General features: G+C 45.0%; 2 long non-coding RNA genes across 3 annotated transcripts in view; both read right to left on the reverse strand.

Moving 5' to 3' along the window:
- The window catches only part of LOC306960926, a 1,017,426-nt gene that overhangs the window by 488,257 nt on the left and 504,157 nt on the right, over positions 1-25,012 (reverse strand). The window lies entirely within an intron of this gene.
- Positions 11,573-12,693, reverse strand: LOC306960669. The gene is made up of 3 exons (XR_013792687.1): positions 12,619-12,693; positions 11,832-12,242; positions 11,573-11,779 (listed from the first exon to the last, which is right to left on the reverse strand). It is a non-coding gene; the product is annotated as an uncharacterized lncRNA (long non-coding RNA).

Below are 25,012 nucleotides of genomic sequence, written 5' to 3' on the forward strand. Positions count from 1 at the left end.
TCTAACAAAAATAAAAGCATTATTTTATATCTATCTTTCAGACTGCATGGAAAAGCAGCTCATCTTTAAAAGGCTCTTGTTTCAATTTTTCTGAAGTAGTCCCCCTGAGTGATCCTCCATGTTACGAAATACATGGGGATACAGTCTGGAATTGTGCAATTGGAATCTCGCTGACTACGGCAAAACCAATACGAGCCAGTCGCATAGCATGGGAGGCGGGGGTTAATGGTGCGTCATCTTCCGCACTAGGATTTCCCATCAACAGTGAAGATGGCAGCCACGACACAACGATCTTTTACCAGTGCCCTTTCTTCTGTTTTAAATGAGCTGGACTTGTCTGGAAAGCCACAGAAAGAAGCTGCTCTGAGGGCGTTCACTGGAACATTTTACGCAACTGCACGTGTGGACTACAAGCAACCATCGCTTTGTGTTTGATTGGTTCGCTCTCGTTCAATTTGCAATCGTTAGCCCCGCCTCCAGTCTCGATTTGGAAATTGTGTCCTATTACCACAATCCCAGACTGTCTTTTATTTGTATTTATAAATACATAAATGAAGTCAGTCTGGCTTTATGCCAGGCTAGTCCCCCTGGGCCCCCTGCCTGCTGTCCCAGTAATTGTGTGCATATAGACTGAAGCATTCATATGTTTGTTGACATTTCCATTCCGTGTTTGTTCTGTTTGATAGTGATTTAACCTCTTAATCCCCGCCTTAACCAAATGCATTTTCTCCAGTTCAGCTTCACCCAAATCTAGAAGTTTTCTGTAGACTTACAAAATTGATCGAAATTTCTCTTTTTCCTTGCATTGTTGCCGTGTTGTCGCAACCTTGTTTGATATTTCCTTTCATTGCTCTTTTGTGGCTTTATTGTTGCATATTCGTCACTTTTTCATCGCCTTTTCATCGCTGTCTTGTCACTTTACTGCTACTTTTTTGTTGCTCTTTTATGCTGTTTTTGTTGCTTTGTCGTCTCACATTTTGGTCACTTTTCTGTTATTCTTTGGTTGCTTTTTTGTTGCCTTTTTGTCACTTTTTCATCTTCATTCATTTCATTCATTATCGTTTTCATCCTCGTTCTGTTTGTCGCTATTTTGACACTGTTTTTCAATAAGCTTTTAGATTTGGGTAGAGCCAACCTGGAGATAATGTGCTCGGTTCAGGTGAGGGTTAAGAGGTTTTTGTTAGCTGCAAAACCATTAAAAACCCAAACTGAAAAATACTGATAACAACCCTCTTGCGCTCACTTAGTGTGTGTCTGCTTCTGGACCCTGCAGTGACATAATGTAATATTCCTAGTGTCATAGTGAAAGAGCGGGGAGGCCGGGGTTGTCAGCACATTGGCCCACATTGATTTAGAGCAAGCATCACACGGGGAGCCTCTCTTTATTTTATTAGAGGGCTACGGACAATCTGAAGCAGTGATATAGAGTTGGGGTAGAGCAAACAGCTGGCAGCCAAAAGGAACATGATCCACAACTTTGTGCGGAGTTAATTTTCTATCACTAACTCAGTTTTTTGATGTAGAAACAACACTTGTCACTTGTTCCATACCCCACTGGCTTTTGCAGTAATTAAAAGGTACACATAATGCACTTAGTAGAGCATAATGCGTATTTGATGAGAGCTGACTGCTGCAGACAGGCTTGTAATAGTAATTGGCACTCGCAGTGAGGTTCAAGTGGGTTATACAGTTTGAATCATTCCTCTTCTCAACCCTGTACATCAAAGATGGGCCCCCTTTCGCCAAGTGAAATCAATCATTTCCTCAGTGTGGTGATATTTTTAGTCAGGCACTGGTCAGACGCATGCAGGCATGTTCACAGATGTGATGTCTGTCCTGAGGTTGCCAATAAAACTACTTGAACTGTGGAGAAGTGAAGAAGGTTAACAAGCACTAGAGAAGTGACACACAGTTGAGTCAGTAGGAGTTGGTGATCAAATTTTATAGACGCTACCTTATAGTAGATCAGGGATGGCGAACATGCGGCTCTCGGCCAATCAGAGTGCGGCTCTTTGCATGATTGGATATGTTGAATACAATGCGGCTCTTTGCAAAAGAATTGGCATATATTTCCCATAAACTGTAACAGTATTTTAAGAATCTTGAACAATAATCCAACCATAGTCCTACAGACCCTGTTTCCCATCTCTACACACATAAATGAGAGTCTGTATATCTGTCTTTTTGAGGTGGCGTGTAAAAGGTGCCCGTGCAGCAGCCTCACTCAAAACGGGATGTAGGTTAAACAACAGTCAGGAAGATGGTGGCACTGGGATCAGCTTCTGTGCTTTTCAAGTTTCGGATTAGCCTACTCTTCATTTGATGAAAGTCGGCCTCATATTCACAGAAAAAGATCAAAATTAGGAAATAGAAGAAAGTCAACCTCTTATGAAGCATATGATGTGAAGCACGACCTCGTAACACGGAAATACGCAAAGTCATTGACTTTTCTTTGACATGTTGTAACTGTAACAAATGCAACATAAAAGAGAATCTCAGACGTCCTCCAGAGGCTCCTGATTAAAGTTTATGTACTTTGTGCAGCTTAGTCTCGAGGCACACTCCAGCATTAAAAATCAAATTCTGTCCCAGTCAGGGCAGAACAGCACAAAATGTCAGTTTATTTAATATGCATTTATTTCAATCTTGGTGAGGAGTAAAACCATTAAATCTAATACAATTGAAAGGAAAAGAAAAAAGCCAGGCATAGAGTTACAGTTTATTGTGATTAAATGTAACGGTCACATTATATTAAATCACAATAAACTACCACCCTTGGGTCTTGTCAATGGTCGGTGCCTTTGTGGCTCTTCACAGGATCAAGGTTGAACATTTCGGCTCTTTTGTCTCGGACTAGTTGGCCACCCCTGTAGTAGATTGTGATACGGGAAGAAACACGCTGTAGATGCTTGAATTTATTTCCCCAATGAACATGGAGGGAGAAATAAAAACATTTCCTCCTTCTGCATCTCAACAGCTGGATGTATGAGATTTGCATTTCATAATTTATTCAAAGAATGTGAAAGAGGGTGAAAAAAGAATAGTATGAGGTAGCTAGATAGGACATGTTGTGAAAACCACTTATTTTGTAGTTTCATTTTTACCGTGATAAGTTTCAAATTCTGCCTTTATTTTCTCAAGGCTAAATAGTATGTGAAATTTAGCGCGTTTGCTTTTCATTAAGATCAAAATGTTAAGCTATTCAGAACATCAAATACAAAGAGCACAAAGTTGTAGACCTCCAAAATCCGAAGCTGATGAAGTGGGGTTGTCCAGTTTTGTTTGGCCCCTGTCAATATATTGATGGCCTTTGTGCGAATGATTCTCCGGAGGATGTCGGCGGGGATTCAAGGCTACGGGTACTGATGGAATATGTCACGTAGCATTCGATTTTGTGCGTATTTGTGTCAAGCGTCTTCCACCGGGATCGATCTGGTGCGCCCAAATGATGTATGCCTGCATCATGTGACATGGTACAAGGGCCAAGGTTTTAGGCCTGTAGCCAGTCCCTGTAATTCATTACAGCAGACGGTAATGGTGACTGCTTGTGTGTGTGCGTCCGTGTAGGAAGTAGACTGTTGGTGTGATTCATAAGATGGAAGTGGCGCAGCTATGAGGCAAACTCATTAGGTTCCTGTCGTCTCGCCTCCTGGTAGGAAAAATACCTAGCATCTGGGAGTTTATATTCCATCTCCTTTACAACCCCCCACATTTTTTTTCTCTCCCTTTCCTTTTTACGGCTTTCACACACTGTGCCACCAAATCCAAGAGCAATCACCAATCAATCTTGTGCACTCTTATGCTGGCCCTCTTGCTGCTACTGCTAAACACAACCTTCCTACCTTCCCTTTCCCCGTCGCATTGGCACTCACACATCTCTTCCTGCCTTCCCGAATCCCATGCCGATAAAGCTCATCAGGCTCATCCTCCTATAATCACACAATCCATGCAAGTCCCCCCACACCCCCTCCCTACTTGTTCCCCTGACCAATTCATCTATCACTCCCCTCGTCCGCCGGCTTCTTTTAAAACTCCCCAGTGATTGCTTGTCACTGCTGATTGGACAACTTTGACACCTCTCTCCTCTGCTCTCATGCCTCGCCCCATACCTATAATTTAAGTTTGGTCGCCATGGAGATCCTATTTGAGACTTCTCGCGAGCCTCTCTTTACAGCGAGTACAAATATGTGGTTGCGTGTGTGTGCTTTCAGTCGAGGAGTTTTCCAGTGTACTATGTTGGTTTTTTAGTATCGAAGATTTGTCACTTCTCATTTACAAACCTTTGTCCGATCAACTGACTCTTTCTTGATGCAGGCTTGACTTATATGCTGCTTAAGTGCATATGAAGCTAAACTTGTCTCCATCTAGATTACTCTAAAATCCGCTCTCACCTTGTTAGAGCAGATTTTTGTCAGTCCTGATAGACCCTACTTGCCCTTTCAACAACCCATTTGTTGCTGTTCAGTTTGATAACACATTTTTTTGTCTGTTTCACTTGTTGTCAGGGCCATTACTGGTTTCCAAACTGTCCTTTTTTGTAAATGAGTAATATTGGTGCAGTCCTGTTAGCCAACTTGTGATATTGGGCTACACACAAACAGTTTGATTTGACTCAGTTAAATGGCCTAAAATGATTCCACCTGGTGAAGGTATCGGCTTCACCCATGTACATTTCTAACGCTCAGCTCACATTAAATCCAGTTAAGGTCCAGTACGGCCTCCGCGACCTTAGAAAGTCATTAAAACCAATGTTGTTGTCACACTGCTCCGTGAAGTCAGGGTCTGGTTACGAGCTGGGCTGGGTACCGTTTAACGGTTTGTTTTTCGGTGCTTATTTTCAGTACTTTTTCTCTCCAAACGTCAATAAATGATCCGCAGTGAGTCTAAAAAAGCCTGAACTCATGAGCAGATTAAGCGCAAATGCAGAAGCGAAGCAAAGCTGTAACTTACTCACACTTCAGTCATTATCAGAGATGGCAGAGCCGTGGTCTGAGCCAGGACTAAACCAGGACTAAACCAGGACTTACAGTAAACTGGTTAAAAAACAGGACTAAACCTGGACTGAATAAGAAACTAGACTCTTAGACAAATAGAAAAGCAGTGAAACACGGTAGTGACAACACGATAGTGACAACAAGAAACACATCGGCTTTACCTTTAGCTTTAGCCCCGCAGAGCCTGAAGTTACGCGCCGTTGTTTGCAACTCCAGCTGCACCAAATGGCTGCACAAAGATTGTCTCTGGATAAGGAGAGCGCTCACTCTGCATTAGCCATTTTTGGAACAGTTATGGTGCATTTTTAGTGACAGAGTCAGCGCTCTCACTATGTAACAGATCTTTGACGTGTGGAGCTTTCACTTCGTCGAACAGCGCAGTGTGTTTAGAAAAGTTTATCTGAAAGAAAACGGTGCCTGATGTGGATCTGGTCTGTTCCTTCAGCTCAGAAGGTAATAATGTCCTTTCTCTCTTTTTATCACTGGTTCAGTGGGAATTCTGCTAAAAAAAATGAAGTTACAGGTGACGCTGCTGCGGCCTGTTTTCTGATGTGCCGTGTTTGAACTTCCTCCTGAACAATACTTTTATGCACATTGAAATCATAATTCAAATTATATTATAAATGAATAAGCATGCCAGCGTGTTGAGTTAGGAGTGTGCAATGTGTGTTATGCCTACGTTAGTGGAAATTACTGGTAAACCTATAGGACAAGGAATGTGTTTTTCTATCTATAAATAGCTGTCCAGCCATCATGACATTGACAGATACGTGGCTTCACAGACAGACGGTCTGTCTCAACTAACCTCACCAAGAATAACTCAGAATACTTAGAATTTGGGCCATGTTTAAGATACGCCCTAAACATACCTCATTTGCATACTAGGATAAAAAACCCATGTCTATTGGTGTTCGTGGCGAAGATGGACTATATACTCTGTACTCTTCTCCCAGTAAATATTCGATCCACTTAATTGTCTCCATTGTTCTTCACACCTCATGATTTCACACATTATTATGTATGCACATTATTTTAACTCAATTAAAATAACATAGGTATCTAAAAAAGTACTGTTAAGGCACCGGTACCGAAAAGCAGGTATCGTTAAAGTAGTGGTATCGAAAAAAAACGGTACCCAGCCCTAGTTATGAGTCCTTCCGGCGGCCGTCCGGCGGCAACGGAAAGAATCCGCGAGCACTGCGGATCAAGCTAGCGGAAAAACATGGACTCATTTACCACCTGTACATGAGCGTAACGTCGGAAATATAAACATTTCTCCATTACCAGTGACACGGCACTAGTGTGTTGCAAAGCATCTTCACTTCACTGGGGAGAGTCGTTGTACTGGCAAGCGCGTAAACCCACGTGCACTTCTGTTCTCACGTCTGGTTCCGGAGCCGGCAGAGCCACAGTGTCTGCTGGACTGACTGTGAGTGATAGTATTGGGCAAACCTGGACTGGATCATGACCGAACCCGGACTGTAGTTAATGCCATGATTCTACTTATTGCGCTTCAACCCAGTTCTGTCTGGCCAAAGTTTTGCTCATCTATTATTTCCATTAGAGAGTGAACAAAGTAGTTGTGGGCAGCGCTCCTGGAATACATATTACTGAAGGAACAACAGAACAGCGATGAAAGGTTTTGTGAGCCGCGATCAAAACACTGTGGACAAATACACCTTTTTCATGGGGTTTATGGAATATTCAGAGGTGCCAAGGCAGAAACTAGAGGAAAGAAGCAGCTAAAAGACGCTATGAAGGTATAGCTTATAGCACTTTTCACATGACACAAGTCACGCAATGCGCCTCACACATTGTAAGGGATTTGTACTTTATTCACTCCAGACACAGTGTTGGCAAGTGTCTACAAACGTATACTGTTTGTAGACACTGTTTCATCTGGGGTAGACTGACAGAAGTGCAGCTGCAAACATCTGCGCCAAAGGTCCCTCTGACCAACGCCATTCACTCACACACACTAACCATCCTGGCCTATTGTACATGGCCTATTGAAACCTATAAATGCCCCTTCTTGCTGTGATGAGCAAGAGGGGCACTAACCGCGGTGCCACCGTGCCATCAGATGTATTGCCAACACCAGTTTAAGTTGTGCTAACAGCGGCTAAATGCTATCATCTTGTTCCATAGCAGTATGATGATGTGAAATATTAATCTCATAGATGTCTGTGTAGTCTCTGTCGTACAGGCATTGTCCATCTTCAATGAAGGTTCTTGAGTCAATGAAGGACTCAAGAACCTTCATTGAAGAATAATCTCATAGGACACACCTACTCTCTGGCATATTGTCAAATGAGAAGTCAGTCTGTTCACATCATGTTAGTATAAGCTCAGCACGCTTTGGCCCAGGGTCAAGCTCAGTCCCAAAACATGTACCTGGTGGACACTGGTCTGACCAGTCCTAGATTACATGAGCAGACCTGGCATTGGGCTGGGCATGGTAAATATGAGTTTTAATTGTTAAACGGGTTAAGCTTAGGTTTAGAAATTGAGATATTAGATGAAGCAGTTTTGGGATTTGGGTTCTTAAATCTCACAAGCAGATACTAATTCAGACTAAGGAAGAGCCTAGCTGATACCGACATATCAGCCAGAACAGTTTAGACCCTTTAACCAGGTGAGAGCAGATTTTAGAACAAGGTGCAACAAATGTCAAGTCAAACTGAGAAACCTTTTTCTACAAGCGAGCAAAAAAGATAGCTCGAAAAGTGTGCAACAAAGATGTGGGAACAATCAAGGGTAAAACAGGAAAAGCCAGATCCTTGAAACGCACTCTTGGATTGCTTGTGAATGCTTCAAGAACTTATTTTGGGAACTAAGAGGCTCAGAGTTTCTGTGACAATGGGGAACCTTGAGGAAAAGGTGTGGAATGTAGGGCAAGGTTCAGTTGTGGAATGTCTCTCATTTCAATTCTTTATAAAAAGATGAAACATTTATTTGTGTGGAATAAACAGGTTTTTGAAATAGGGTGATAGGCTTTGGGCAATATTGTATAATACATTTTCAAACATTTGTCCTTAACTTGGTCCTTTCTTACTATACTCAACCTTTTCTTTCAGCAAGAACATCTTTTGGAAACTCTTATTTTAATCTTACAGGAATGCAAATCATGACAAGATGTTCTATTAGATATGTTATTAGAAATAGAAAAATGATATCTCCTCTATGGATCATTCTGTATTTCCCATAACGTCTGATCCCTCTATGTCTGATATTGTCTGACCCCTTCTCTGACCTTTCAACCACTTATATTCCTTTCCTTCTTCTCCTTCTCTCTCTTTCCCAGCCCCTCTATGCTCATCCATGTCCTCTCTTTAGCTGGAGTGCTCCACGGGGTAATGATGCTTGTAACCTCTCCTATGTCCTGCGATATGTGGCCCATGTGTCTGGAGCACAGGGTCATCCCAGGTTCACTCTCGTAGCTGTGGCTCACTCCTCTCAACGCCCTATTTTCGCTGTTTTCCCCGCTCCACATTTTCAAAAACTCTATCTTTGAAGCATGATGCCTCCTCTTTCTTCCAGTCTGACACCTACAATGTTACAATGTAGTGCTTCAGGCTGAGAGTCGAGATAAAAGTTGAAGTCCACTGAAACACAGGTCGGTTTGTGCTGCTGTCAGTGGTGCACAAAGTAAATAGCACACGTATATATATTTTGGCAGAGACATGCGATATTAAGTACATTTCTCCTGTTCAATACTTAAAACAAACAACTTTAGTCGGTTGAATGATTAGATCTAACTGTTACTGCAATAACACTTGTTTTATTGAGCACAGATTCTTGCACTTTCCATCAAATGGTTTCATGGTTTCATTGGTTTTCTGTCTTTACCTCTTTGACCTCCGGTAATTGTTCAGTTGTTAGTCTGGCCTGGCCTTTAGTGAGAGACAGGTGCTTTGGGATTGTAAAGAACACACTGAAATCTTTTGTAATCTTTTAAGCGCCAGTACCTTTATTTCACCTGCTCTACAGTTAGGCCTTGTTACTTCACCCATTGCAATAAAGGCCTTTTTACATGTACTTTTTTTAAACTACCGGCTGATAAAACAGTATTCTCCTAGCCAATGACTAAAATGTGTATTCATCACTGTCTTCAAATGTGGAAATTACATTACTCTCAAGATTGTTGAAGAACAGGCTCCAGAATTAAGCAAATATCAAAGAAACCAATTGTTATTTTTCCTCATTACATTGCCACTCACTATACAAACGAGCTGGAATGTGATCAGAAAAGCCAGTGCTGTTTGTTTGTTTGTTGCTTTATTTGCCATTATACATGAACTTTTCAACACAATTTGTCCTCTGCATTTAACCCATCTCCATAATGTGGAGCCAGGCTGGTGGTCAGAAACACCTGGCTGGAGGAAACACCTATTTCATATGTCTTTTGTGTCAGGGGAAACCGGAATACCCGGAGGAAACCTATGCAGACACGGGGAGAACAAGCAAACTCCACACAGAAAGGCCCCGTCCAGGTGGGAATCGATCCCAGGACCTTCTAGCTGTGAAGCATGAGCGCTAACGGCGCTACCGATACATAATGCACAGTCCTATTTCCCTTTAAACTCAAAGTGGCAAAAGTTTCAGCAGAGGGCAGATAAGTTCATAATCAAAGGTATAATATTATCATTATTGCATAATCCCCAAAAGAGTGTTGATTTAACCTGCTGGACCAAGGGGGACAAAGACCTGTGTTTCCCAGTTTTTCCATTTGCCTGTCTAAACGCTGAGTTTTTGCAGTAAAACCAAGTATCTGGGTGACTTTATCACAGATCAGTTCTATGATGATGATGATGACGATGATGATGACGATGACGATGACGATGACGATGACGACAGCAATCATCTTCATGCCCAAGCGAACATTCTTGTTAAAAAGTGTTATATGTGTTCAGACAGTTTTTTAGACCATACTGTACACCCTTGTATGTATACAGCCATACTGTGGTGTAGATTTAATAAGGCTTCTATGAAAACGCTCAAAGTGGCTCATAATGATGCATCCTGAATCCTATTGAAAAAGCCAAGATACACAAGGGAGAGTATGTTGTTTTCTCAGGCTCGTGTATGTTCTTTTGATGCTCTCATGAGAAATCGAATGTACAGATTTATACATCGTTTGAATGAGTCAGAACTTTCTCGTTTGGACACTGCCATCAGCTCTGTGGAAGCATTGGCAAAGTGTTCTTTTATAATATATTTTTTCTTATCTTTGTTGTTTTGTTTATGTTGTGTGTCTTCATATCTCAAGTCTGATAAATAAAGATGATGATGATGTTGATCATGTAGTACATTGATGTGAACTGTGTTGCATCATTTCAAAATCTATAGCTAAAGGTGAATGAAGAGCCTCGAAGGCCAAAGATAAATGTCTACCCTCTGGACCCTGACTCACAGTTTGAGACTCTGATTCAAAAAACAACAGAATTCTGCTCATGACTGGTTATTTTTGTCTTACCATTGAGATTTAGTCTGTTTTGAACCAACCAACTTAAGGTGCAAACTCTTGTTTCACATTTGACTATACTGAGTTAAGCACAACGAGGATATAGCATTATGAATGTTTGGTTTGGTTTGTTTGCGTTTATATAAGCGCATTGTGAAGAAAACATGATGCGAACGAACTAGAGCAAAGTACAAAGAACAAAGATGCACTCATGTGGGGTTTACGTGGGACCTGCAGTGGATACACAGGAGAGGTACAAAGTTTAGGAGAGAGTTATAGAGCGAGCTATTAGACTCAAGCTGCTGCCGTAGCGTGTCAATTAACTGACAATTAACAACACGGTTACACCCCGCCATTCTGACAAACAAGATGATTATTAAATATATGTGGGCCTACTAGAACTAACTAGAAAGTGGAGTTTACAAACTAACCCTAACCTTACCTTAGCCCTAACCTTAAGGATAGTGGAGTTTGCAAACTAACCCTAACCTTAGCTTAGCCCTAACCTTAAAGATAGTGGAGTTTACAAACTAACCCTAACCTTACCTTAGCCCTAACCTTAAGGATAGTGGAGTTTACAAACTAACCCTAACCTTACCTTAGCCCTAACCTTAAGGATAGTGGAGTTTACAAACAAACCCTAACCTTACCTTAGCCCTAACCTTAAGGATAGTGGAGTTTACAAACTAACCCTAACCTTAGCTTAGCCCTAACCTTAAGGATAGTGGAGTTTACAAACTAACCCTAACCTTACCTTAGCCCTAACCTTAAGGATAGTGGAGTTTACAAACTAACCCTAACCTTACCTTAGCCCTAACCTTAAGGATAGTGGAGTTTACAAACTAACCCTAACCTTAGCTTAGCCCTAACCTTAAGGATAGTGGAGTTTACAAACTAACCCTAACCTTAGCTTAGCCATAGCCTTAAGGATAAGGGGGTTTACAAACTAACCCTAACCTTACCTTAGCCCTAACCTTAAGGATAGTGGAGTTTACAAACTAACCCTAACCTTAGCTTAGCCCTAACCTTAAGGATAGTGGAGTTTACAAACTAACCCTAACCTTAGCTTAGCCATAGCCTTAAGGATAATGGAGTTTACAAACTAACCCTAACCTTAGCTTAGCCCTCACCTTAAGGATAGTGGAGTTTACAAACTAACCCTAACCTTACCTTAGCCCTAACCTTAAGGATAGTGGAGTTTACAAACTAACCCTAACCTTACCTTAGCCCTAACCTTAAGGATAGTGGAGTTTACAAACTAACCCTAACCTTACCTTAGCCCTAACCTTAAGGATAGTGGAGTTTACAAACTAACCCTAACCTTAGCTTAGCCCTAACCTTAAAGATAGTGGAGTTTACAAACTAACCCTAACCTTACCTTAGCCCTAACCTTAAGGATAGTGGAGTTTACAAACTAACCCTAACCTTACCTTAGCCCTAACCTTAAGGATAGTGGAGTTTACAAACAAACCCTAACCTTACCTTAGCCCTAACCTTAAGGATAGTGGAGTTTACAAACTAACCCTAACCTTAGCTTAGCCCTAACCTTAAGGATAGTGGAGTTTACAAACTAACCCTAACCTTACCTTAGCCCTAACCTTAAGGATAGTGGAGTTTACAAACTAACCCTAACCTTACCTTAGCCCTAACCTTAAGGATAGTGGAGTTTACAAACTAACCCTAACCTTAGCTTAGCCCTAACCTTAAGGATAGTGGAGTTTACAAACTAACCCTAACCTTAGCTTAGCCATAGCCTTAAGGATAAGGGGGTTTACAAACTAACCCTAACCTTACCTTAGCCCTAACCTTAAGGATAGTGGAGTTTACAAACTAACCCTAACCTTAGCTTAGCCCTAACCTTAAGGATAGTGGAGTTTACAAACTAACCCTAACCTTAGCTTAGCCATAGCCTTAAGGATAATGGAGTTTACAAACTAACCCTAACCTTAGCTTAGCCCTCACCTTAAGGATAGTGGAGTTTACAAACTAACCCTAACCTTAGCTTAGCCATAGCCTTAAGGATAATGGAGTTTACAAACTAACCCTAACCTTACCTTAGCCCTAACCTTAGCTTAGCCCTAACCTTAAGGATAGTGGAGTTTACAAACTAACCCTAACCTTAGCCCTAACCTTAAGGATAGTGGAGTTTAAAAACTGAACAGGCTACGCTCAACACTACTGTCGGAATAGAGGTATCAAAAAGTGTCGGATTGGCGGGATGTCGCAATGGAGGGTTGTCGGAATGACGGTGTTTCGGATTGGCGGGTTGTCGGAATGGCGGGTCGCCCCCGAACGACACAGTGATTTCACTGAGATACGGGGGCCCTTGCGGGGACCCTACGCAACTTGCACAGTTTGCAAATAGGAAGATCCGGCTCTGATTTGAGAGCCGATAACATGGATACATCGATTCCTTGAACAACCTAGTATTCTTCAATAGGTTCCTGACTTAAAAGACCTATTTAGAGAAGGAACATGTTACAACCCAAAGGTGAATAATGAACCGTTGCAGTCAGCTCACATAGGCTGTAGTATTTTACCCACTTTTCCGATCTTTTTTTTGGCCTTTCGATTGTTGCCTTCAATGAAATTACACCTCTAATTCACATGCAAAATGGCATAGAGGTGCTGTTATGGTGGGCAATTTCACACAATGACAAGACTAACAAAAGCACCGTTTAGTCTGCGTTCCTCGTGAGAGCGTGCACATGTGGCACATCACAGCCTCCTTCGCTACCTGCCGGTTTATGGCGCGACGCGAAGACACTCAGCCAGGCATTTCTATCAGCTGCTAAACTCTTATCTCGGCAGCCAACAAACACAATTGCACATCAGTATGCAAGAAAGTATCGCTGCGGAGGGGAAGTGGAGCGGTTATAAAACAGGAAAGCGGTGTGCTCGTGCATGAAACTGTGTGTTCGGGGGGGTTACGGAGCAGGTTGCCGGTGCACCGTGGCATATGGCGTGCACCCAGGTGACGAGCTGGTCCCCGGTGCTGGCCATTCTCTGAGCGCATATGTCGTACCGCAGAGGTAAGGAAGCGCATATGTGTGTGCCGTCGTTAGTCTTTCACTCTGATGACCATCTGTGCCCACTCTTCAAAGCATCCCTTCTTTTTTTCTTCTTTTTTTTTCCCCACCGCGGACCCTTAGACAAATGAATTATTAAAGTGCTTTTCCAGGTGACACCCTCTCCATTTGTTAGCGCCTCTCTCTAGTGGGGCAGACGCCGACTCGGGGGAAACAATCATTCAGGCTCTGTCCCCTTTGCACCCGCCCACCTGATCCCCTCTCGGCATTACCCAGCATGCCATTCTTCCTGTCTTCACACTCCCACATGCCTTGACATCCTCTTAAGCATTTCTCCGTTGCCATTCCCAGCCCCATCCCAAGCCCCTCTGTCCTCATTGCCCCATTCGTTTGCCTCATAAATGACTCCATGCTTAATTTGGTCTCTTCCCATCCTGACCTTTATTTCTTTCCGCGAGTTTCTATCTTGCCCACTCGCTCTTTCATTCTCTTTCTGTCCAAAAAAAGTCAATCTTTCTCACAGCTCTGCAGCCTGAGGTACTGTGACCGCTTGAGGAATCCAATAAGGTTGATTAAGTGATGACAGTATAATTACAGCAATGGCAGAGGCACAATCAATCTCTTGCTTCCTGAATAGGATAAATGAGCCGACCTGGGTCATCAGCGCACGGGAGATAACTTCACTATGTGCGTACTCCAATGGAGAGCCGCAGATCGAGCGGACACATCACAAATGGGGAGACACTGGTCTTGGCTAAGTAAATGGTCCCATCCAAACAAAGTGTGTTTGGTTCAGTAAATATCACGCCGTAAAAGTTCAAACGGAAGCAGCTTATTCACAGACCTCAAGGGCAAAGACAGGAACATAGAGTAACTACCAGTTCTATAATAGGTAGTGAAAAAGATATCAAACCTCTCTTTATTTAGTTTTTTATCATAGGCAGTCACAGGACCCTTGCTCTCAAAGCATTTATGCTCTTGGGGTTGCATCCTGACCTGAATTGAGCTTGGTCCTTCCAACGCGACAGTTTAGGCACAGTAACCGAGCAATTCCTCATTTGAAAACTAAGACCTTGTAGCTTCTGAAAATATGTGTAAGATCTGTGTTTGCACAACTTACAGGTGGTGGGAGGCAGGTAGCTGGTTAAAGATTTATAGGCAGGGAAAAGCATCTTTTATTTATACCACACATTTCGTGCACAAGGCAACTCAATGCGCCTTACAAAAGAAGATATGCATATTACAATCAGGTTAAAGTTAAGGGAAAGCATACATAAAAACATCAAGACCTGGGAAATACACAGTACACGAGGTCACATGCGGATGTGCGGAAGGAGCCATTTACCGGGGGGAGGGGCTGAGGAAACGTGATGAGGCAGACGCAGAACGACGGGGGAGTGGTTAGGGTGGGGTTATTTGTGTGCAGATGTGTACAATATAAAAGTCAGTATTATGCAAAATATGGGCCAGGAGCTCAGTCCTTATCTGGTTTAGCTCCATGGCTTGGTCTTGAAGGGAAAATGTTGACGGTGTAGGAGAGATAAGGGGTCCAGCTGCTGCAAACCTCCTCTCTCAGGAGGAAGAGAATTATTCCAGTTATAGTTCATGAATTTATAATTATTTCGCTTTTACTAGGTCTCAGCATTAGTTCAGTTTTCCGGAGCAGGTTGCTCCCTTCACAGTTCGTCCCCTTTTCCTCCTAAAATATAGTCCACTTATTGTCCGTCTCCACAGCGAGCTGCCAGGTTGCATACAACAGTCCATCGTTGTTGTGCTTTACTTTCCCGTGTAATTCCATCACTCAGTCACTCTCTGCTCCAAAGTGCTTGTTAATTTCAACGGGGGCTGCGGTCTTTCCATCCATCCATCCATTTTCTTCCGCTTTATCCGGGGCCGGGTCGCGGGGGCAGCAGTCTCAGCAGAGATGCCCAAACTTCCCGATCCACACACACCTCCTCCAGCTGTTCTGGGGGGACCCCGAGGCGACACCAGGCAAGCTCGGAGACATAGTCCCACCACCGTGTCCTGGGCCTTCCACGAGGCCTTGTCCCACTAGGACATGCCTGGAACACCTCCCGCGGGAGGCGACCAGGAGGCATCCGGAACAGATGCCCGAGCCACCTCAGCTGGCTCCTTTCGACGTGAAGGAGCAGCGACTCTACTCCGAGCTCCTCCCGGGTAACTGAGCTCCTCACCCGATCTCGGAGGGTGCGCCCAGCCACCCTGCGAAGGAAACTCATTTCGGCCGCTTGTATTCGCGATCTTGTCCTTTCGGTCATGACCCAAATCTCATGACCATAGGTGAGGGTGGGAACGTAGATCGATCGGTAAATCGAGAGCTTTGCCCTCCGACTCAGCTCCCTCTTCACCACGACAGACCGATACAGCGACCGCATCACTGCTGACGCCGCACCGATCCGTCTATCGATCTCACGCTCCATCCGTCCCCCACTCGTGAATAAGACCCCGAGATACTTGAACTCCTCCACTTGAGGCAAGGACTCCCCACCGACCTGAAGAGGGGAAGCCACTTTTTTCCGGTGGAGAACCATGGCCTCGGATTTGGAGGTGCTGATCCTCATCCCGGCCGCTACACACTCGGCTGCAAACCGCCCCAGTGCGTGCTGAAGGTCCTGGTTCGTTGAAGCCATCAGAACAACATCGTCCGCAAACAGCAGAGATGAGACTCTGAGGCTCCCAAACCGGACACCCTCCGGCCCCTGGCTGCGCCGAGAAATTCTGTCCATAAAAGTAATGAACAGAACCGGTGACAAAGGGCAGCCCTGGCGGAGACCAACACGCACCGGGAACAGGTCTGACTTACTGCCGGCAATGCGAACCAAGCTCCTGCTGCGGTCATACAGGGAACGGACAGCCCTTAGCAGAGGGCCCCGGACCCCATACTCCCGGAGCACCCCCCACAGGGCACCACGAGGGACGCGGTCGAACGCTTTCTCCAGATCCACAAAACACATGTGGACTGGTTGGGCGAACTCCCACGAACCCTCGAGTACCCGATGAAGGGTATAGAGTTGGTCCAGTGTGCCACGACCAGGACGAAAACCGCATTGTTCCTCCTGGATCCGAGGTTCAACTATCGGCCGGATCCTCCTCTCCAGCACCCCGGAATAGACCTTACCGGGGAGGCTAAGGAGGGTGATTCCTCTGTAATTGGAACACACCCTCCGATCCCCCTTTTTAAAGAGAGGGACCACCACCCCGGTCTGCCAATCCAGGGGCACTGTCCCCGACCGCCACGCGATGTTGCAGAGACGTGTCAGCCAAGACAGTCCTACAACATCCAGAGACTTAAGGTACTCAGGGCGAATCTCATCCACCCCCGGAGCCTTGCCACCAAGGAGCTTTCTCACCACCTTGGTGACTTCAGCCCCGGTGATGGGCGAGCCCACCTCCGAGTCCCCAGCCTCTGCTTCCTCATTGGAAGACGTGACGACGGGATTGAGGAGGTCCTCGAAGTACTCCTTCCACCGCCCGACGACATCCCCAGTCGAGGTCAGCAGCTCCCCACCCTCACTGTAAACAGTGTTGGTGAAGCACTGCTTCCCCCTCCTGAGGCGCCGGATAGTTTGCCAGAATCTCTTCGAGGCCGACCGATAGTCTTCCTCCATGGCCTCCCCGAACTCCTCCCAGACCCGAGTTTTAGCCTCCGCGACCGCACGAGCCGCAGCACGCTTGGCCTGCCGGTACCTCTCAGCTGCCTCAGGAGTCCCACAAGCCAACAAGGCCAAGTAGGACTCCTTCTTCAGCTTGACGGCATCCCTTACTTCCGGGCGCCACCACCGGGTTCGGGGATTGCCGCCGCGACAGGCACCAGAGACCTTACGGCCACAACTACGAGCAGCCGCATCGACAATGGAGGAGGAGAACAGAGTCCACTCTGACTCCATGTCCCCCGCCTCCCCCGGAATCTGGGTGAAGCTCTTCCGGAGGTGGGAGTTGAAGACCCCACTGACAGAGGGATCCACCAGACGTTCCCAGCAGACCCTCACAACACGCTTGGGCCTGCAAGGTCTGACCGGCTTCCTCCCCTGCCAGCGGATCCAGCTCACCACCAGGTGGTGATCGGTTGACAGCTCAGCCCCCCTCTTCACCCGAGTGTCCGAGACACGCGGCCGGAGGTCAGACGACACAACTACAAAGTCGATCATCGACCTCCTGCCTAGGGTGTCCTGGTGCCACGTGCACTTATGCTCGAACATGGTGTTCGTTATGGACAAACTGTGACTAGCACAGAAGTCCAATAACAGAACACCACTCGGGTTCAGATCGGGGAGGCCGTTCTTCCCAATCACCCCCTCCCAGGTCTCACTGTCGTTACCCACGTGGGCGTTGAAGTCCCCCAGCAGAACAATGGAGTCCCCAGTCGGAGCACTATCTAGTACCCCTCCCAGGGACTCCAAGAAGGCCGGGTACTCTGCACCGATGTTGGGCCCGTAGGCCGAAACAACGGTGAGAGACCTGTCCCCGACCCGAAGGCATAGGGACGCGACCCTCTCGTCCACCGGGGTAAACTCCAACATGTGGCGGCTGAGCTGGGGGGATATGAGCAAACCCACCCCAGCCCGCCGCCTCTCCCCGCGGGCAACTCCAGAAAAATGGAGAGTCCAGCCTCTCTCCAGGAGTTGGGATCCGGAACCCAAGCTGTGCGTGGAGGTGAGCCCGACTATATCTAGTTGGTATCTCTCAACCTCCCGCACAAGCTCAGGCTCCTTCCCCCCCAGCGAGGTGACGTTCCATGTCCCGAACGCCAGAAGCTGTGCACCTGCCTCTGACTGCCACCCAGTCCTCTCCGCACCCGACCCCTACGGATCCCTCTGCGGGTGGTGGGTCCACAGGAGGGCGGGCCCACGTCGTCCCTTCGGGCTGGGCCCGGCCGGGCCCCGTGGGCAGAGACCCGGCCACCAGACGCTCGCGTTCGGGCCCCAACCCCAGGTCTGGCTCCAGGGTGGGGGCCCCGGCTGCGCCATGCCGGGCGACGTCACGGTCCTTGAATGTCGTACGTCCATGAGGGTCTTCTGAACTGCTCTTCGTCTGACCCGTCACCTCGGACCTGTTTGCCATGGGAGACCCTACCAGGGGCATAAAGCCCCAGACAACATAGCTCCTCGGATCATTCGAGCACTCAAACAACCCCACCACGTTAAGGTAGCAGTTCATGGGATTGCATGCGGTCTTTCCAAATTTCCAATAATCTAGGGCATTCCATCCAATAAGCAGGTACCTGTCCTTGGAAATACCAAGGTTAAAGGGACTATACAGAGTAACAATGTTAAAATCAAGTATTTTCCACCCCCTACATTATCCAGCAATGTCCTAATGTGTAGAATGAGCTCAGACCTATTCAAAACAGCTGCCTCTAAAATCCTGAACTGTCACTCAAAAAGTTGTTTATTCGGGTCTGAAGGGCCGTCATGCACGAGCTTAATATAGGGACTACAGTTACACGTAAGACCTGAGGTGGCAGTAGTGAGTATAAAAATTACCAACTTGCATTTAGTCCCTTTAAGGATTTTAGCCTTAGCGCGTGTCCCTGCGAACAGGTAAGTTTATGAACCTCATTCCACCCGCCTTAACAAGTGCATTTTCACCAGTTCGGCTTTACCCAAATCTAAAACCTACTGGACTGGAGCTTACAGCCTATATTCCAGAGTAACGCCTCAGGTTTAGATTTCATTCTTTCATGCACAAACTTTTTAAATTGTTCACTGTTAAAAATGACATTATAGCAATGACCAAAATATGGTAGTAAAACAACAGAAAGGGAAAGTATAAGGCAGCAGGACCACTGGGCCAGTGCCGCTGAAGCCTGTGACCAGCTTCAATGGAGGACACCAGCCACAGTGACAAACCCCGACTATACCCAGGACAAGCAGCAGCCAACACAGAGCCAAAGGGGGCACCATGGAGAGTTGCGTCACAGGGTCTTTACACCGCGGCACTGGCACAGCAGAAGACGGGGCGCAACCCTGTGTGAGCTCAGCAAACGGGAAGGCAGAAGCATGAGAGAGGGAGTGAGCAGGGGAAGGAAGGGCATGTATTATACTACATGGTGCCACTGGGGCAGATCAACTCACTACAATGTGCTAAATCCGAATGTAAGACCGTGTAAAACATGGCATTGTATCGTAGGACAACTGCCATGCATGCCGAACAAGCAGTTCATTGTTGCACATGTTTCCAAAGAAGTATAAAAGTCCAACGTATTCAAAAATAGTACTCCGAAAGAGAAATCTGTGATATTTTTTTCTTTGTTTTTATTTGACACTACAATATCAGAGGACCAGCCATTAACACAATTGACTGAGTTGAATATTTAACAGTCCTTTGTGCAGGTCAGGTGTGCTGGGTGTTTGACAGGAGCAGAAGGTCCCTTTCATCTTTAAAGACTTGGGCGAAAGGGTTTTATTCATGGACACGGCTCATTGTTAGTCTTTCTCTCTTCCTTTTTAAAAAGAGGATATTAACTGTGGTTAAAAGACCTTTGTTAAACCAGACAATCAAAGGCATAATAGCTGGTTGAGGAATATTTTCAAAATACAAAGACATGGAAATCATGGACCAGCTGTTTATAGAGCCCCTGATGGAAAGTAATGACCATGAAATGGGATTGTGAGGCGATGCAGATTTAAGTTTAATTGTTTTATATATTGGTCGGAAATGTATAAATAAGAAAGACAATACCTCGGATGACAGTTGACAACCGGTGAATATCAAAGCAGCAGTAATGAAACATATTGGGCAATTTATTTCAGCGGCCATGCTCAGTCACGCTGAATAGCACACACACTATTTCATGTCCACCCCATTACTAATTCAGCCCCCTCTCCAGCTCTATTACCGAAGATCTCCTCAGTGTCTTCCCCTTTTCTCGCTCCACTTTCGCACGCCTTTGAAACGTCTGTCAATATTAACTTTATTTATTTAATTGACACTGCTCATGCACAGACGCCGGGACCTTGCATAAACAATGATGCAATGCTTTGGAAACTCCGGGTTGAAGAACAGAATGAGGGAGGGGAAAATGAGAAGAAGGGGCTCAGTGGTTCCCCGCTCCTACCCCTCGCTCCTTGTCAGTCTGCTGGGAGGGGAAGCTTAAGTACTTTGGAGCTCCACTGTCTGTCTTTCACACATCAAACGATTTGTTTTATCCGGTTCATATTCTCCCCTTCAGACCTTGCGCTGCCTGATAGAGCTTTGATGATGAAACATAGGGGACATCTGCGCATTATATATTTGAAATGACATGCACAAAGGTGTACGCACGTATAGAAGTACATGAATGCGTTTGTTTAACCATGGCAACTAATTTCCGACAGGAGACTTCATTCTCTATTCCCAAACCCTACAAACCAAAATAGACTCATTCTCTAAAGTCTGCCTTTGTTTGAACATTTCCTGTTCTTGGTAAACCCAATGAAAAGGAGAGAAATTAGGAGTGCAAGCGATTTCCTCATCTCGACTAACAAGCTGCAATAGAAGACAAATAATCTGAAGGGACTCGGGCACTATTCAACGAGAGGATTAGCGGTCTTTGTCAAGTATTGCAGTACCACCACTATGTGCTGCAATATGTTTTCTCAAGGTAGCATTAACAGTTCACTGAGACTCGAGATTTACTGTTAAAACACACTGCACATACAAAGTTCTACTCTAGGAGAGCGATGGGTAAACGAAAACTAATCACTTTCAAATTATACTGTTTATGCAATATTTGAAGGTAATTTACAGCTTGTATAACAGTGTGGTTTAAAGTGGACATACTGTATCATGCAAAATCGACTAGACCAGGAGTCCAGATCTCCAGACCTCCAGAGGCTTTAGTCCGGACCCTAAAGCCTGTCTATCCTCTCAATATACTTAATTTCTAAGGCTGAATTAAAAATAATCTAAACAATTTGAACAACGTTGCAATAAGATGGCAACATGTTTGATTCATTACTCAGTTCCGCTTTGCAAATAGACAACCTGTGTTCATGTTTTAACATTTTTATGAGCAATGACTGCATATGTCTGGACACTGGACATATGTCGAAAGTTACGAAAGAAAAGTTTGCGGACCTCGAGCTGATTTAGTTGGGGACCCCTGGACTAGACAGAGTTCAAAAAGTTGTTCATTTGGGTCCGAAGTACCGTCATGCACAAGCTTAATATAGAAACTGCAGTTACAGGTAACACCTGAGGTGGCATTAGTGAGTATAAAAATGACAACTTCCATCTAGTCCCTTTAAACCTTGTTTTAACGTTGTTCTCTCTACATACCAGGAGTAGTATTTCTCAACATTCACGCAGTTTTGAGTAATCCTCGGACAAAGCTGTTAAATGTCGCTGTTTCTTCTTCTACGGCGTCAGCGCCTCGTTCTGTTCTTCCGGATTACGATTGCATCATTGTTCAAACCCAAAAACTTTCTTCCACATTATTAATGCCCATAATCCAACATTGTGGATTTTCAGCCGTTCTGTGGTCGAAGTGTGTTTATAACGCACTGCTGGAGTTACAAACAATGCCGTACGTTCAACCTGGAAGTTATTTTTCAAGAAAATTCTGGCTTATAGCTGCCAGCAGGAGGCGCCCCAGTCACAATTTTCACCAGCTCTTCAGTCTTACTATTAATTTCTTTCAGACATATTTGCAAATAATAAAACATAAAATATCAAAGCTGAAGCACCCGTAAAAATGTGTTCAAGTCTATTTTTAAGCTCCGTATGCATGTCTGATGAAGGTCAGAGTGACCGAAACGTTGCTACAATAAAAAACAAGTAAAAGAGTGAGACAGTGTGCGGGAGCTTTTTTTTTTCAAGCTCCATATGCATAACATGTCCACATTAATGTCCCCTCAAAATACTTTAGCACACAGCCAGTAATGTCAAAGGTGAGAACACAGACTGTTCAGAACCCAGATTCTGCCCAAATTGTCATTATGTTGTATTGTCACCAGCATTTTCCAGCACTGGCTTAACTGTCATGGCCATAGAGCCTCATGGGTCACCACTGGTCTCCTCATCCACTCATCAATGAGAATGAGAACCACCACCCGCATCACAATCACCAGGGACCCTTTGCACCCATCACACAGTCTCTTCAAGGTTATGCCTTCAGGGAGGAGACTGCGGGTCAGTTCCAGTCGACTGAAGAACACAGGGTCATCGGGAAGCTGAACTCCCTAACCTCTCTCCCACCCCGCACTTCAGACCTGAATTAACACCTTTGACAGTGCAGGATTTTAGAGGCAGTTGTGGTGAACAGGTATGAGCTCATTCTACACATTAGGATATGGCTGGAACGTAGTTTTAACATTTTTAAACTCCATATAGTCCTTTAATGTGGCCCTTTGAGGAGCATGAATTCCCGAATATGAAAAAAAAAGAGTAAGTCTCTAGCCCATTCCTGTTCGGAGTTATGGATTTTTAAAGAAATAACCAGAATGAATGAATAATGACTTCATGTAGCACTTTGAGAAACATGTGGCACAGGCTGATAAAGCGCAATAAGTGTAAGCTGTTATTTATGAGGCCACAGACCTTTACAATATATGCGGCCCGCGACCCACCTTGGGGGCTGAACTTCGGCCCTCGACCCAAACAAGTTCGACGCCCCTGGTCTATAGGGTTTAAACCAGGAGACGTGCCATAAACTTTGCGCTCAAGCTCTTTTAGCAAGACGTGGTAATTATACTTGTACACTTATAGAAGCTGTACACGGAATACTTGGCATTGTAGCATCGTTTCTCCGGTGTCAATTTTTTTTGTTTATTTCTTTGTTGAAAGGGTTTATTGTCACAAACTTTTCCTGTCTCTGTATCTTTCTATAGCATTGCTGAGACAGGCACAGGGCCGTGTGTGCAATGTGAGTGCCCTGGTGTTGACCTCTGTGCAGTTCACTCTGTGCTCCCTCCAAGGATTTACATTTCCTTGTGTTTCTGTGTGTTCAGTCCAGGTTTGTGATGTGACATTCACGACTTAAGTGGATCTTTTGAAAAAACTCGCATGAACAACAACTGTAATTGTCCTTAATTAGAAACAAAACAAACACCAAAAAAACACAAGAGCGCAGCAGCAGAGCAGTATTGCGGTGCTAAGCTTTATTCACACACATATCAACATGAAGAAATAAGAACCTGACCCGTTGTAAGTTGAGTAGATGATTTTAATCAATATCCCACAGTTACCACTCCGGCTTCTTCAGAGCAAGTAGGGCCTTGTCTCGATTCTGGGCAGTGCGGGGGCTTTGTATGTTGTTTTCATGAATATCCTCAGAGTGCACTAGATTTGCAATGAATGCCAAACATGCACAAAAGATTAATCTTCCAACTAGGTCGTCCTGACCAAACCTGGCTAAAGGGTCCGCCGGTGGTGCACTATCCTACTCCTGCAAGGTTGCTCCAGCCAGGAACCCAGTAAAAAGCCCAGTTTGGGTTCTAAGCACATATGTGAGGTTATGCTAGCTGGAACAACATAAAGTAAATAAAGTGGCAGTGTGACACTCAGCTAAATTAATGGTGCACCTTTGAGATTGGTGGAAGCTTTGAAAACAAGTAAAAACACAGTCCATACTGCACTGTCCAGCAACCATTTATTGATGTCACACAAGAACCAACCTCATGGCAGTATATTTTTCTCTTTTTACATGTAGCTTCTGGTGGATTCTTTGTCAAATCGCATGTTGGAGATTGGTGTGACAGGGTTGGTTCAGACCTGCTCCTAATCCAAAGAACGCAATCAATCCCGAGCCTCCTTCCGACGGGAGCACTTTTTTTAATCTGGCCGGGGCCCGTGTCTTGGCACTAGAAATACCAGCTCATATGTCTCTAAGCTATCACTGTATGAGACACTACATCACAGGCATGACTCAGGCTCTAACTAAACCTGCATGGCCCCGAGCATCCACATGTGTCATGGTAGCGGGCTGGAAATATCGCAGTCCTATACCCTCTCTGTCGCCGCTCCTGCGCTTCGGCATGACAAAGAGCCAGAGAGCTGGACGTGCTCAAAATTACAAAGCACACTAGAGGCGTATACCGCAAACCAGCCTCCCCCACTTCCGAGCACCGCCCCCCCATTCCTGCTTCTGTCACTTGGGTTGGGCAAATTTATGTTGCGCTTTTGCAGGACATTACAGTTGAACATTACCCAAACTCCACCAAGGCAGGAACTTTAAAGTTGCAATCAGAAATATTAAAGAACACTGACAAGGACATTTGCAATTTGCTTTTTTGCCAAATATATGCAGACAAGTCAAGTGCGTGTCGCCACTAACATAGTGAACCGCGACTCCCATCATCTGTCAGACGAGTTTCCCTTACCTCCAGGTGCCCACCCAGAACAAAGCGTTATAGGGACAGCCCTGTTCCTGAAGCAGCTACTCTTTTAAATGAAGCCAAGGTAGCTTGCAATAAATCTATATTGGAATGCACCTTCTACCTATAGAATCATCAGGGTTGTTATTATTGTTTTGTTATGAAGACTGTGACAGCTTGACTGCTTAGACTTCTAATGTTCTCAAAGTA

The sequence above is a fragment of the Gobius niger genome, assembly GCF_951799975.1.
Source record: "Gobius niger genome assembly, chromosome: 3".
Taxonomy (NCBI): Eukaryota; Metazoa; Chordata; class Actinopteri; order Gobiiformes; family Gobiidae; genus Gobius; species Gobius niger.